The sequence below is a fragment of the Gracilinanus agilis genome, chromosome 3 (assembly GCF_016433145.1).
Source record: "Gracilinanus agilis isolate LMUSP501 chromosome 3, AgileGrace, whole genome shotgun sequence".
In the NCBI taxonomy this organism is placed as follows: Eukaryota; Metazoa; Chordata; class Mammalia; order Didelphimorphia; family Didelphidae; genus Gracilinanus; species Gracilinanus agilis.
In genome coordinates, this window is record NC_058132.1 from 137,220,322 (window position 1) to 137,232,434 (window position 12,113).

The window sequence follows — 12,113 nt, forward strand, 5'->3', positions numbered from 1 at the left end:
TGTTTGGCAATGGCAAAAATGGCTGTCAGGCCAGTACAGCCACTCTATGTTTCCACAGTGGTGGTGGGGAAATGATGGAAAAGGGAGAGAAAGGGATGCTAAAAATCATGTTTTTGGTTGATATATAAATATTATTTTAATTGTAGAAACTCTGAATGTGACATCTTTGTTCAATGACCATTGAACTGATGTACTTTAGAAAGAACTAAATAGTAGCAGCTTAACAGTTTTGATAAAACCAGAAGACAGAAGGAAAGTACAGCCTTTTGGGAGACTGACTTACAGGCTGTCCTTGGAAAAGGGTGCAAGGAGATTGTTCTTATTGTGTGCAACATTTTATGGGATACACTGTCATCTTAATGTGCAGTGCTCATTGAAATCACAAACAAGAAGGCACTACAAAGATAATTATAGTCTATATGCCAGTGTTTACTATAAAGCAGTGATTCCCAAAGTGGGCATTACTGCCCCCTGGTGGGTGCTGCAGCGATCCAGGGAGTGGTGATGGCCACACTTTTTTGTATTACATTCTATTCTGAGTTCAATAAATAGTTTCATAATTTACAGGGGGTGCTAAGTAATATTTTTTCTGGAAAGGGGGCGGTAGGCCAAAAAGGTTTGGGAACCACTGCTGTAAAGGATGAAGTAGAGAAACTCATAACAATTCAACAAATCCTTCAAATGAAGTCAACATATACTTTTTTCTTTTAAAAGATATTTTATTAATGTTTTGGAATTCTTACATTACAGTCATTTCCCAATATATCACTCTCCTCAATTAAACTTTCCCTTGTGACCAAAAAAAAACCAAACAGGTAAAAAAAAAGCCTATTGAGAGTAATGACATCTGACAATGATTAAACTTGGTAACTTTGATTAGAAAGTTGGCAGAGAGGAAATGATAGGAAGTATTTTGGAAGTTTATTTCTCAGGCTTGAGAAATAAATGAGACCAACTCAGTAGCTTCCCATCTATATATTACAAATACTTCCTTCCAGAAAAAATTGAAAGACTGTGAACATGGTGAGCACTGAATAATCTCACAAATAATAATATTGACTTTATATTAATATGAAAAAATAGTTACTGATCTGAGCATTGTATCTGAAGCACATGTTTGAGGGTAGTTAGATTATTATATAGTTCAGGAGAAGGTAAAAATCAACCTTGAGTTAACTGAAGTTAAATGAAAAAGATACAGATACTATAGATTGAACCTGAACTGTTAAAAATATTCTCTAATTGGGAACATCAAGAAATAGAATTAAAAATATTGATTATCACAATTTTCTGAAAAAGTATAACTTTTGCATTTGCCATGAGAAAGACGCCAAATCAACTGAGAAAGCACTGCAGTCAGGAATTATTTGATTACATTGCCCAGTATATATAGAGTGAAACTGAGGGTAGTACTGATTTAGAATGCAAATTGATTTATAAAGCACTTCAGAAGAAGGTGATAGCAGATTATGAATAGTATTTCTTTTAAATAGCAGGAAAAATGAATGAGTGTAAAAATAAATCTAAAGAAAACTTGATGTGAGGCCCAAACGAGTACCAGTAACACTTGTACATGAAACTGACAGGTCAATTAATGGATGCTAATTGGATCAAAGTTCTTAGTGTTTCTTTAATGATCTGTTTCCATGCTTTGTGACAGTATCTTATTTGAACTCTAGCCTCATTCTTAGAAGTGCTATCTGAAGAAGTAGAAGTGACTCGTAGGAAGGTGGGAAGAGTGGCTGAACTATGCCAATTATATATGGAAGAAATTTGTGCTGGAGGGGTCTTTTTACAAGATATTTCAGAGAGAGGAGAAGATAACTAAAAGAAGACAGAATCATGGATGACAGTAATATCCAAACAAGGGAAATGATAGAATGTCAGTATCTGCCTGTATATCTTCTCATTTTCTAATGAAAATGATCCTACATTAAGGGATATCCTTGATGAAAATGTGGTAAGGGAACAGGCAAATTTCAGCACCCATTCTCTACTTTAGTCCACTTCTTTTTTTTTTTTATTTTTTTATTTTTTTAATTTTATTTTTTTAATTTTTTTTTAACCCTTGTACTTCGGTGTATTGTCTCATAGGTGGAAGAGTGGTAAGGGTGGGCAATGGGGGTCAAGTGACTTGCCCAGGGTCACACAGCTGGGAAGTGGCTGAGGCCGGGTTTGAACCTAGGACCTCCTGTCTCTAGGCCTGACTCTCACTCCACTGAGCTACCCAGCTGCCCCCTAGTCCACTTCTTGAAGTCACATAGCTAACTGGTATGCAGCTCATACATGATCTCACTTTGTTCATTGTTTGTTGATTATCACCCCCCAACTACCTCCCCAAAAGAAAATTAAATCGGTGAAATAAAATGTAGCTTTGAATGCTTGCTTTCGATAAGACGTCTCTTTTGAATTTATTATTTTAAAAAATTCCTTGGTAAATACAGCCATAAAGATAACTTTTTAGTTATCCATTGATTATTTTTTCATTTTAATTTTTTTGAAACCCTTATCTTTTGTCTTATAATCAATACTGTATATTGGTTCTTAGGCAAAGGGGATTAAGTGACTTACTCAGGGTCACATGGCTTGGAAGTATCTGAGACCAGATTTGAACCCAGGATTTCCCCATCTTTAGACCTGACTCTCAATCCACTAAGCCACCTAGCTGACCCATCTTTTGATTATGAATGTCTGTCAAGCCTTAAAACAGAAATATATACTTCTCAAAGTTGTTTGCTATTGTCATAGAGGATGCCCTATAAAATTGTAAATGGAAGAATGATTCCCTATAGATGGTGAAGTCCAAATGTCCATGTTTACAGATGATGTTATTGAATGCTATTATACTTCTTTGGTGAGATAAGTAATTACTCAAAAGATAATTGACCTAATAATTTATATTTTAAAAAAGGCTATTTGGGTGAAAAAATGCCTTTTGTGGGGCAGCTGGGTAGCTCAGTGGAGTGAGAGTCAGGCCTGGAGACAGGAGGTCCTAGGTTCAAACCTGGCCTCAGCCACTTCCCAGCTGTGTGACCCTGGGCAAGTCACTTGACCCCCATTGCCCACCCTTACCAATCTCCCACCTATGAGACAATACACCAAAGTACAAGGGTTTAAAAAAAATGCCTTTTGTTTTGATTATGAAATGTATCTGGATGGCTGATTCACTACATCTATATATCAGTGTGTATATATTTGAGATAGGCCCTGCAGTCAGGCAGGGAATTTGATCTAGAATTGAATAGGAAGAAGAGATCATATTAAAAAAAAATAAATTAGGTAGTGGGGTATTTTATCTTCTTATTTTTATTTTAATTTTTTAAATTTTAAAATATTTTTCCATGTTTCCATGATTCATTTTCTTAACCTCCTCTCTTCTCTCCCCACTCCCAGAGCTGACAAGCAATTCCACTGGGTTGTAAAAATGTTATCACTTAATACCCATTTCCATATTATTCACTTTTGCTATAGAGCGATCCTTTAAAGCCTAAACCCCAAATCACATACCCATATATACATGTGATAAGTAAAGTGATATGTTTTTCTTTTGCATTTCTATTCCTATAGTTCTTTCTTTCAATGTGGGTGGCATTCTTTCACATAAGTCCTTCAGGAGTATCCTGGCTTGTTTGTTGCATTGCTACTAGTAGCAAAATCCATTACATTGGATTGTTACACAATGTTTTACTTTCTGTCTACACTGTTCTTCTGGCTCGGTTCATTTCACTCTGCATTAGTTCATTGAGGTTCTCCCAGTTCACATGGAATTCCTCCAGATCATCATTCCTTACAGCACAACAGTATTCCATCACCATCAGATACCACAATTTGTTCAGCCATTCCCCAATTAAGGGACAACCCTTCATTTCCCAATTTTTTGCCACCACAAAGAGCGTGGTTATGAATAATGTACAAGTATTTTTCCTTATTATCTCTTTGGGGTACAAACCTAGTAGTGGTATTGCTAGATCAAAGGGCAATGTAATCTTTAAAGTCCTTTAGGCATAGTTCCAAATTGCCTTTCAAAATGGTTGGATTAATTCATACCTCCACCAGCAGTGCATTAATGTCCCAATTTTGCCACATTCCCTCTATAAGATTTAAATTAATATCCAGCAACTCCAAGAATTACATTTTATAAAGCTTATTATTATTATTATTTTTTAAAACCCTTACCTTCTATCTTGGAGTCAATACTGTGTATTGGCTCCAAGGCAGAAGAGTGGTAAGGGTAGGCAATGGGGGTCTAGTGACTTGCCCAGGGTCACACAGCTGGGAAGTGTCTGAGGCCAGATTTGAACCTAGGACCTCCCGTCTCTAGGCCTGGCTCTCAATCCACTGAGCTACCCAGTTGCCCCCTTTATAAAGCTTATTAATAATCACTAGAAGTAAAGGAATAAAAGGGTAATTATCTAACAAAATAAGACCACATGACTAAACTTTCTTGTCTGTTTAAAAAGCCTGCTCCACCAAAGCTGCAGCAGGAAGAGAAGAGAGTGAGAGGTGGGACTATACCAAATTTATATCCTCCCTACGTCAGCATATAATGTGAGGAGGAGAGTGGGCTGCTGGGAATTGTAGTTCTAGGGTACAGATATATTAATTACACACCTCCAACATATATTATTTTCCTTGACTGGCCAATATGCTAGGTGTGAGGTGGTACCTTAGCATTGTTTTGATGTGCATTTCTCTAATTAGGAGGGATATAGAACACTTTTTCATGTGATTATTGATAATTTTGATTTCTTCATCTAAAACCTGCCTATTCATACCCCTTGACCATTTGTCAGTTGGGGAATGGAATTGGGTAGTGTTTTTAATGATGTCAGGCTACTCTGAGGTATAATGATGCTGGGCTACTCTGTCTTATCAACATAAATGTTCTTTGATTATAGATCTTGGACCATCCATTCCTGATACCTTACAGGTGGCCTGCAGCATATTTTCAGTAATAAATTGCATTTAAGAAGTAGTTTAAGGATTGGTTTTAGGAAGTACAAGACTGTAAGAAGGAGTAGACAGACACAGACAGAAGTATGATAGCATTCAATGGCATGAGAGAGAGATGACGGATGTGTACCCAAGTGCTCCATTAGTAGGTGACCTGAAAAAGTAAGATCTTATGACTTCTAGCATGTTGGATGGCTCCTCTGTGTGGAACCTAGGTAGGAAATACAAAGAGTAAATAAACAGATATGGTCAGCTAAAGGGAATACCATATTGATGGAGTCATAGACTGAGTGCATTTTTGAAGTAGGATTTTTTATGTCATGCCTTCTGGTCAGTTTAAGCTTTCCTGAACCTATTCTTAGACTTTTTCTCTCTTTTGTATCCATTTTCACTTTCATGTACGCTTCCACTTCCATATTTTTGGTTTGTTATTGGGAAATTTGATTTGTTGATGAACTTTCTGTGTAGCCATATTGATTGGTCTTTTAGACATCTCCCTATTTGTGAGAGCCTTTCATCTTTCTTGTGACAGTAGTTTTTTGGATTCTCCAGCCTGTCTAGTTTCTGAATTCTTTGAAATGTACTTTTTAGAGTTGTAGGGTACAAAATAGACATTTTGATATTTTCTTTATCTGTGGCAAATTCACAATTTCCTGAGGTTCACTTCATTTCCATTTCATTTTCCTTAGGAAACAATACTTTTACTAGTCTCTGTCTGTTTTGCTATAGAGTGAACAGATTGTAAAAAGGCCATAAAAGTAGAGGAAGGAAAACACTTTAGAAATAATGCCTTCATATGTATTTCATATGAAAAAATCAGTACTTTTACAAATCAACCTAAAACCCAACATTACTTTCAAAATTATCTGGTGTTAGACACTTTGGAAAACTACAGTCATATACAATATGGTTGCTTAAACATGTGTGCCTCAAGGAGACAGTAAAAATTCTCAATAAAATGAGAATTAATTGTGTGTTGTGTTATCCTATACCTGTGGGCACTTTTAAATAGATATGCAGTATCATATACATTTTATTCACTTGGATAATTTCTTATAAGTTATAGAGGAGGAGAAACACAGATGTTACAAATATTTCAAAGCACAAATAATCCGTGAAATAAATGTTAAATTTAACCTTAAATGTAATTAAAAAAAACCATTTTAATTGATATCTTTTGTTTTTATATTACCTAGAATTTCCCCCTGTATCTCCCCCATCTAGAAAACTATTTCCAATAACAAAAAATTAAAAACGAAATGAGAAGAGAAAAAATTCAGTAAAATTAATCATAACAAAAATAATCTGACATGTTTAGAATTCTGCCTCTGTGAAACCCCTATGTTTCTGCAAAGGAGTGAGGGAAGGTATTTTGTTATCTCTTTTAGGGCCAAACTTGTTCTTTATAATTTTGTAATATTAAGTTTAGATTTTTTTTGGTGGTTTTATTGGTTTTTCCATTTACAATTTTGGAGATAATGTATAAATTATTTCCTGGTTCTACTTCATTTTTCATCTGTTCATGTAAGTCTTTCCATGCTTACGTATTTGTTTGGCTTGTCATAATATACCATTACATTCATGTACCACAGTTTGTTTAGGCAGCCACTAGTCCATGAGAATCTGCTTTGTTTCCAATTCTTTGTTAAAAAAGAATTACTATAAATATTTTGTGGCCATGTGGAACCTTTCTTTTTTGTCATTATCCTTTTTGGGATATTTGCCTTGCTTTGGAATCTTTGAGTCAAAGGGTATAGACATTTTAGTAACTATTTGTTTAGTTTCACGTTGTTTTCCAGAACAGTTGTACCAATTCCTGCCTTATCAGCCATTATTGGTGTTCCTGTCTCCATGGCCCTTCTAATACTAATGATTTTTATATTTTGTCATGTTTGCCAATTTGCTAGAAGTTGTTTTGATTTGTATTTTCTTATTAATAGTGAGGTGGAGCATTTTTTCACAGTTAGAAGTTTGTAGTTTGCAGTTCTTTCAAGAACATTCATATCCTTTGATAATTTCTCTATTGAACTTCTCTATTTAGTTGTAATTTTTATTATGTATTAAATAAGCATTTTCTTTGGGAAGATGTATCTAAAATAATCATCAAAATCGATGGGGAAAATAAGATTCACTGTGTTAGCTTTTCTTCATGTACAGTTTTTCAGGAATGAATTTGTTTCCTTTGGCTTTTTTCATATGGCAAATTCTAACTTTGTGTTTCTACTTTTCCTTCTCTCATGATGCAACTGAAGGCCATTGTGGTAGCTTAGATGAGATGTGATGAGGATCTAGTCTCTGGGGAGGTAAATGGAGAAAAGGGGATGGATTTAAAAGATTTTGTAGAGGCAAAACAACATAAACTGAATGGATATGTGGGAAGAGTGAGAGTCAAGAGCTGGGGATGACACTAAGGTTCTCTGTAAAATCTATGTAAATTGAAGTATGGTAGTGTCCTCAAAGGAATAGGGATGTTTAGTAGATAGAATCAATAGAGGATAAATTTTGGAGCAAAGCTATTGAGTTCTGTTTTGGATATGGTGCATTTGAGATGTCTAGTTCAAAATATCCAATAGGTAGTTTGTGATAATTGAATTTGAGCTCAGGAGAGCAATTGTATGATATAATGTAAAACTGATTCAAAATTAAAAAAAGTTTTCCCTCCCAACTTTTTCTTCACAGAGCTGCCCAAGTAATTTTCCTAAAGCTTGGGTTTGATCATGTCATTCTCCTACTCATAAGCAGCTTCACTAGATCTCTCTTACATCCAGGATTTAGTAAAAACTTCTCCATTCAGCATTTGATACTTTTCACAATCTGGTATAATATTGGTACAATGTTCTCTGGGTTCTTAACTTCACTTTGAATCAATTCATATAAGTTTTCCCAAGTTTTTCTGAAACCATACTCATCATTTCTCATAGTGCAGTAGTATTCTTCATAATCATATACTGCATTTTGTTCAACCATTCTCCAATGATGACATCTCTTTAATTTCCAGTTTTGTCACCACAAGAAGAGCTACTTATAAATATTTTTGTATAGAAAGGTCATTTTTCTTTGATCTCTTTGGGATACAGATCTAGTAGTGGTATTGCTGAGTGAAAGGGTATGCACAGTTTTATAGCTTTTGGGGCATAGTTCCTATTCCTACCCCCTATACACTGCCCCAAGCATTTGCCATTTTCCTTTTCTTTCATTTTAGCCAATCTGATAGGTATGAGATGGTACCTCAGAGTTGTTTTAATTTGTATTTTTCTAATCAGTAGTGATTTAGAATTTTTTCATATGACTATTGATAGCTTTGACTTCTGAAAACTGCCTATTCATATCAATTTGACCACAGGGCACATCTAGCTTTTGGTAAAATATTCTGTGTTTATTTGGTAAAATAATAGATGAGAATAAATATGGCTTGGAAATGGAGTTTTTAATACACAGTTATAAGCTATTTCCCATTATAATTCTTTAAACTTTTTTCTTGATTTCTTAGATTAGACTATTAGATTATTAGAACATTTTAGACTTTAAGACTATATGGCAAAAAAAATGACAAAATATCACTTGTAATGAAATTGATCTAAACAAAATTTAGAAACTTTTTTGCAATAGGTTCTGGCCATTATCTATTCAAAGTTGCTGTGCTCTAGTATCAGAGATAGAACACAATGCATTGCCAAAGGATTCATAGGGGAGAAGTTTTAAGCCATAGGTAAAAAACAAAACGAAAACCAAAAGACCAGAGAAGGCTCAGTAAAAGAATCTTATGAAAAAATATTAAGCAAGGAGTTTGAAGAGAGCTACTATGTTGGAGAAATCATGTTGGAGACCCAGATCCTTATTTTCTGCACTGAAGTGAAGGCTGCTTCTTTTATGAAGTCTGTTTCCTTTTGACTACTACAATTGTGGAAGCATAGTGTGCCATTCATCAGACCAACTCATCTTATTTAGCATTCCAATAGAGGCTGAATTTGTACAATGAACTTCATCACTATTTGTTTACAGAAAATGTCAACAAGTTTGGCTTCTTAATAGTCCTATCTTTCCATATTATCTCTTCATTAGCCAAGCACTCATTCTTTTAACTCTTGGCTCTAAGTATATCTTGGGAAGAATAGCCACATTTTGGGGAAAATAAGACTTTAAAATACTGCTGCTTAAATGTTGTATCTTTAAGTGAATAGTAAATTTTTTTCCGTAATGGAAAATCTTTCTTTGTTTAGAAACTTCCTTCTCAAGCAACCTAAAAATTTCAGTGATATATTCCTTGTATTTCCCAGTTATCTTGTTAGAAACTTTTGTCCTTTGAGTGAAAAATTACTTTAAAATGTGGTATGTAGTTTGTATACCTCTTGTACATTTAGGTTAATTGAAACCCATTGTTTATTTTTAAATGTTAAATTGCCTTAAAACCATTAGCTATTAAAAAAAAAAGTAAAATCCCTTTAGTCATTAGTATGCTATAACTTTGCAATAAAGAACTCTTCTCTTCTTTACCAGTTTATTATTAGATTTTTTTTGTTAACTGATACAGTTTCTATCCGCATGTCTAAGTGACTTCTTGTAATTTTTGTTTCATCATGCTGATGTTGATAGAAGTTAATGGGTGAATTTTTATACTGTATATCCCAGGTCCTAGGTTCATTTAGGATAATAGAGCTAGAGTAAGAAAGAAACCTCGAGGCCCAAGAGCCCAGCATTCCCATAATACAGATAAAGAGATAAAAGAAACTGAGTCCCAGAGATGTTGTGATTTTTCCAAATCCATGATTTCCAAATTCATTCTAGATTTATGATTCAGATTCTCTGGACTTTTAAGTTCATTGGTCTTTCCTTTGTACCATAATGTATATTGATAGTCATTTTTACTAGTGATCACTTTTCTTGGAGAAACACTTTAAAAAACTATTTTGCACACATATCTGAAAGTTGTCACCCAGTTGTTTTTTTTAAAACCCTTACCTTCTGTCTTAGAGTCAATACTGTGTATTGGTTCTAAGGCAGAAGAGTGGTAAGGGTGGGCAATGGGGGTTAAGTGGCTTGTCCAGGGTCACACAGCTAGGAAGTGTCCGAGGTCATATTTGAACCTAGGACCTCCTGTCTCTAAACCTGGCTCTCAATCCACGGAGCCACCTAGCTGCCCCCTTGTCTCCCAGTTCTTAAAGAATACGTTGTTTAGTGATTCACTCATAGGCAAAAGAAAACTGTACCAGAAAGCCACATATTTCTCTGGGAAGCTGACAGGAGCTGGTGGGCATGCAATCAATACCCACCTCTAGCAGACTGAACTGGAGATTTATAAATCTGCTCCATTCTTACCTTGTCAGTTGCCTGGGTTGCCCAAGGACGATACATCTGTTTTCCTTTAATACAGTTTAACTCATAGGGTATAAAGCTGTATCTTAGATATCCACTCCTCTTATTTTACTGAAGTGGAAACTGAGGCTCAGAGATATTACCCCTGGTCTTGTAGTAGTAAGTAGAAGTCATTTATTTGAGTTCAGGTTTCTGCAACATCCCCACACCATGAGCATTAACTGGTTAGATAGGCTCACCTAACAGAAAATGGAGTTTTTTATAGTATTTAAACAGTGTTCATCACAATCCAGCTCTTCTGGGCTGAGCTTGTATGAAGAGATGAGAGCAGGATATTTAACTGACATTGTATATAATTCCATGAGGTGGGGCAGTCACCAGCAGAGAAGGCAGATGAAATGCTTCCTGAAGCAGTGGGGCAGGCCTGTGGACTGCCGGGACAGTGTAAGTTCTGACAGGCCAGCCTGTCATGGTGCACTGTGAAATAGAGGCTCCCCTTTGGAGCAGAGACTTGAGCTTGAGCTCTCTACATTGAGTGATCCCTGCTACTTGAAGCACACAAGATGTCTTTTAGGTGGTCACCTATAGATCAGAATCATCTCTTCAGTGTGAATATATTTGGAAAGTGAAGGACAGCTAGAAATAAACTTTTATAATGATCACTTTTCCTGTCTGTCAGAATACAAACCAATTGAATCCAAATCTTGATATTCCTAGGATTTAAGTTCAGTTTGAATCACTAGAAACAAGACAACTTCACATTTTAGTGATGTTCCTTGTATTTCCTAATTACTACATTAGAAATGTTAATAATTTTAATGAAATGTTGCCTAAAATGTACTATAAATTCAATAATAAATGTTTACTCATTACCTACTTTGGTACCAGGCATTGTGGATACAAAGAAAGGCAAAAGATAGAAATTGCTTTCAAGGAACTCAAAGTCTAGTGGAGACAACCTGGAAGCAACTATATACAAACTATTTACAGCATAAAATGGAAGTAATCCACAAAGAGAGGGCACTAGAAACAATTGAGATGAGGAAAGGCTTTCTGTAAAAGGTGAGATTTTAGCTGGGACTTGAAGCCAGGAGGCAGAGATAAAGTGGGAGAGCATTTTATGCATGAGAGACAGCTGGAGAAAATGCACAAAGTTAGGAGATGGATCTAGTGTGTGTGGGTCAACAGAAAAGTTAAATCTAGATTTAAGATTTGAGAATCATTAGCTTAGAGATGATAATTGAATCCATGGGATTTCATGAGATTACCAAGCAAAACAGTATAGAAAGAAAAGAGAAGAGAACTTAGGACAAAGCCAAATTAATTAATTAATGGGCTTGACTTGGCTGAAAATTTAACATAGGAGAGCTGAGAGGGAGCAATCAGACATGTAGGAGGAGAGCAATGATACCAAAATGGAAAAGAAGAGAGTATACAGGTGAAGGTGATTGATAGTATCACAGGTTTCAGAGAGGTCAAGTCAAGAAGGATGAGAATTGAGAAAAGTCATTCCCTTCCTCTTCCTTTTCAATCCCCTTCTCCCTCCTTTTTTCTCTTCCCCTTTTCTTAAGTGATTGCAAGAACAAGAATATGATTATTTTTGTATAGCTAAAGAAGTAGGGTGCAAGAGGAAGGTCACTGGAAATAACCAAATTGAGGAACTAGGAAAATTGGATGTTTGAGGGGGTAATAAAATATATGTTGGAAGTTCCCTAGTAATGATGATAAGGGGTTGGGGCAAAAAGTCTGTGAGCCAGCCATTGAGCTCATTGAAGAAAGAAGGGACATGCTCTGGAAGTTGGTAGGCAATAACTGCCAGTATTTTGTTTGGGTGGTAGATATGGATT

At 35.5% G+C, this 12,113-nt stretch overlaps 1 protein-coding gene across 1 annotated transcript in view; it reads left to right on the top strand.

The window, feature by feature from the left end:
* Positions 1-12,113, top strand: part of KATNAL1 (katanin catalytic subunit A1 like 1) — a 60,770-nt gene that overhangs the window by 11,963 nt on the left and 36,694 nt on the right. The window lies entirely within an intron of this gene.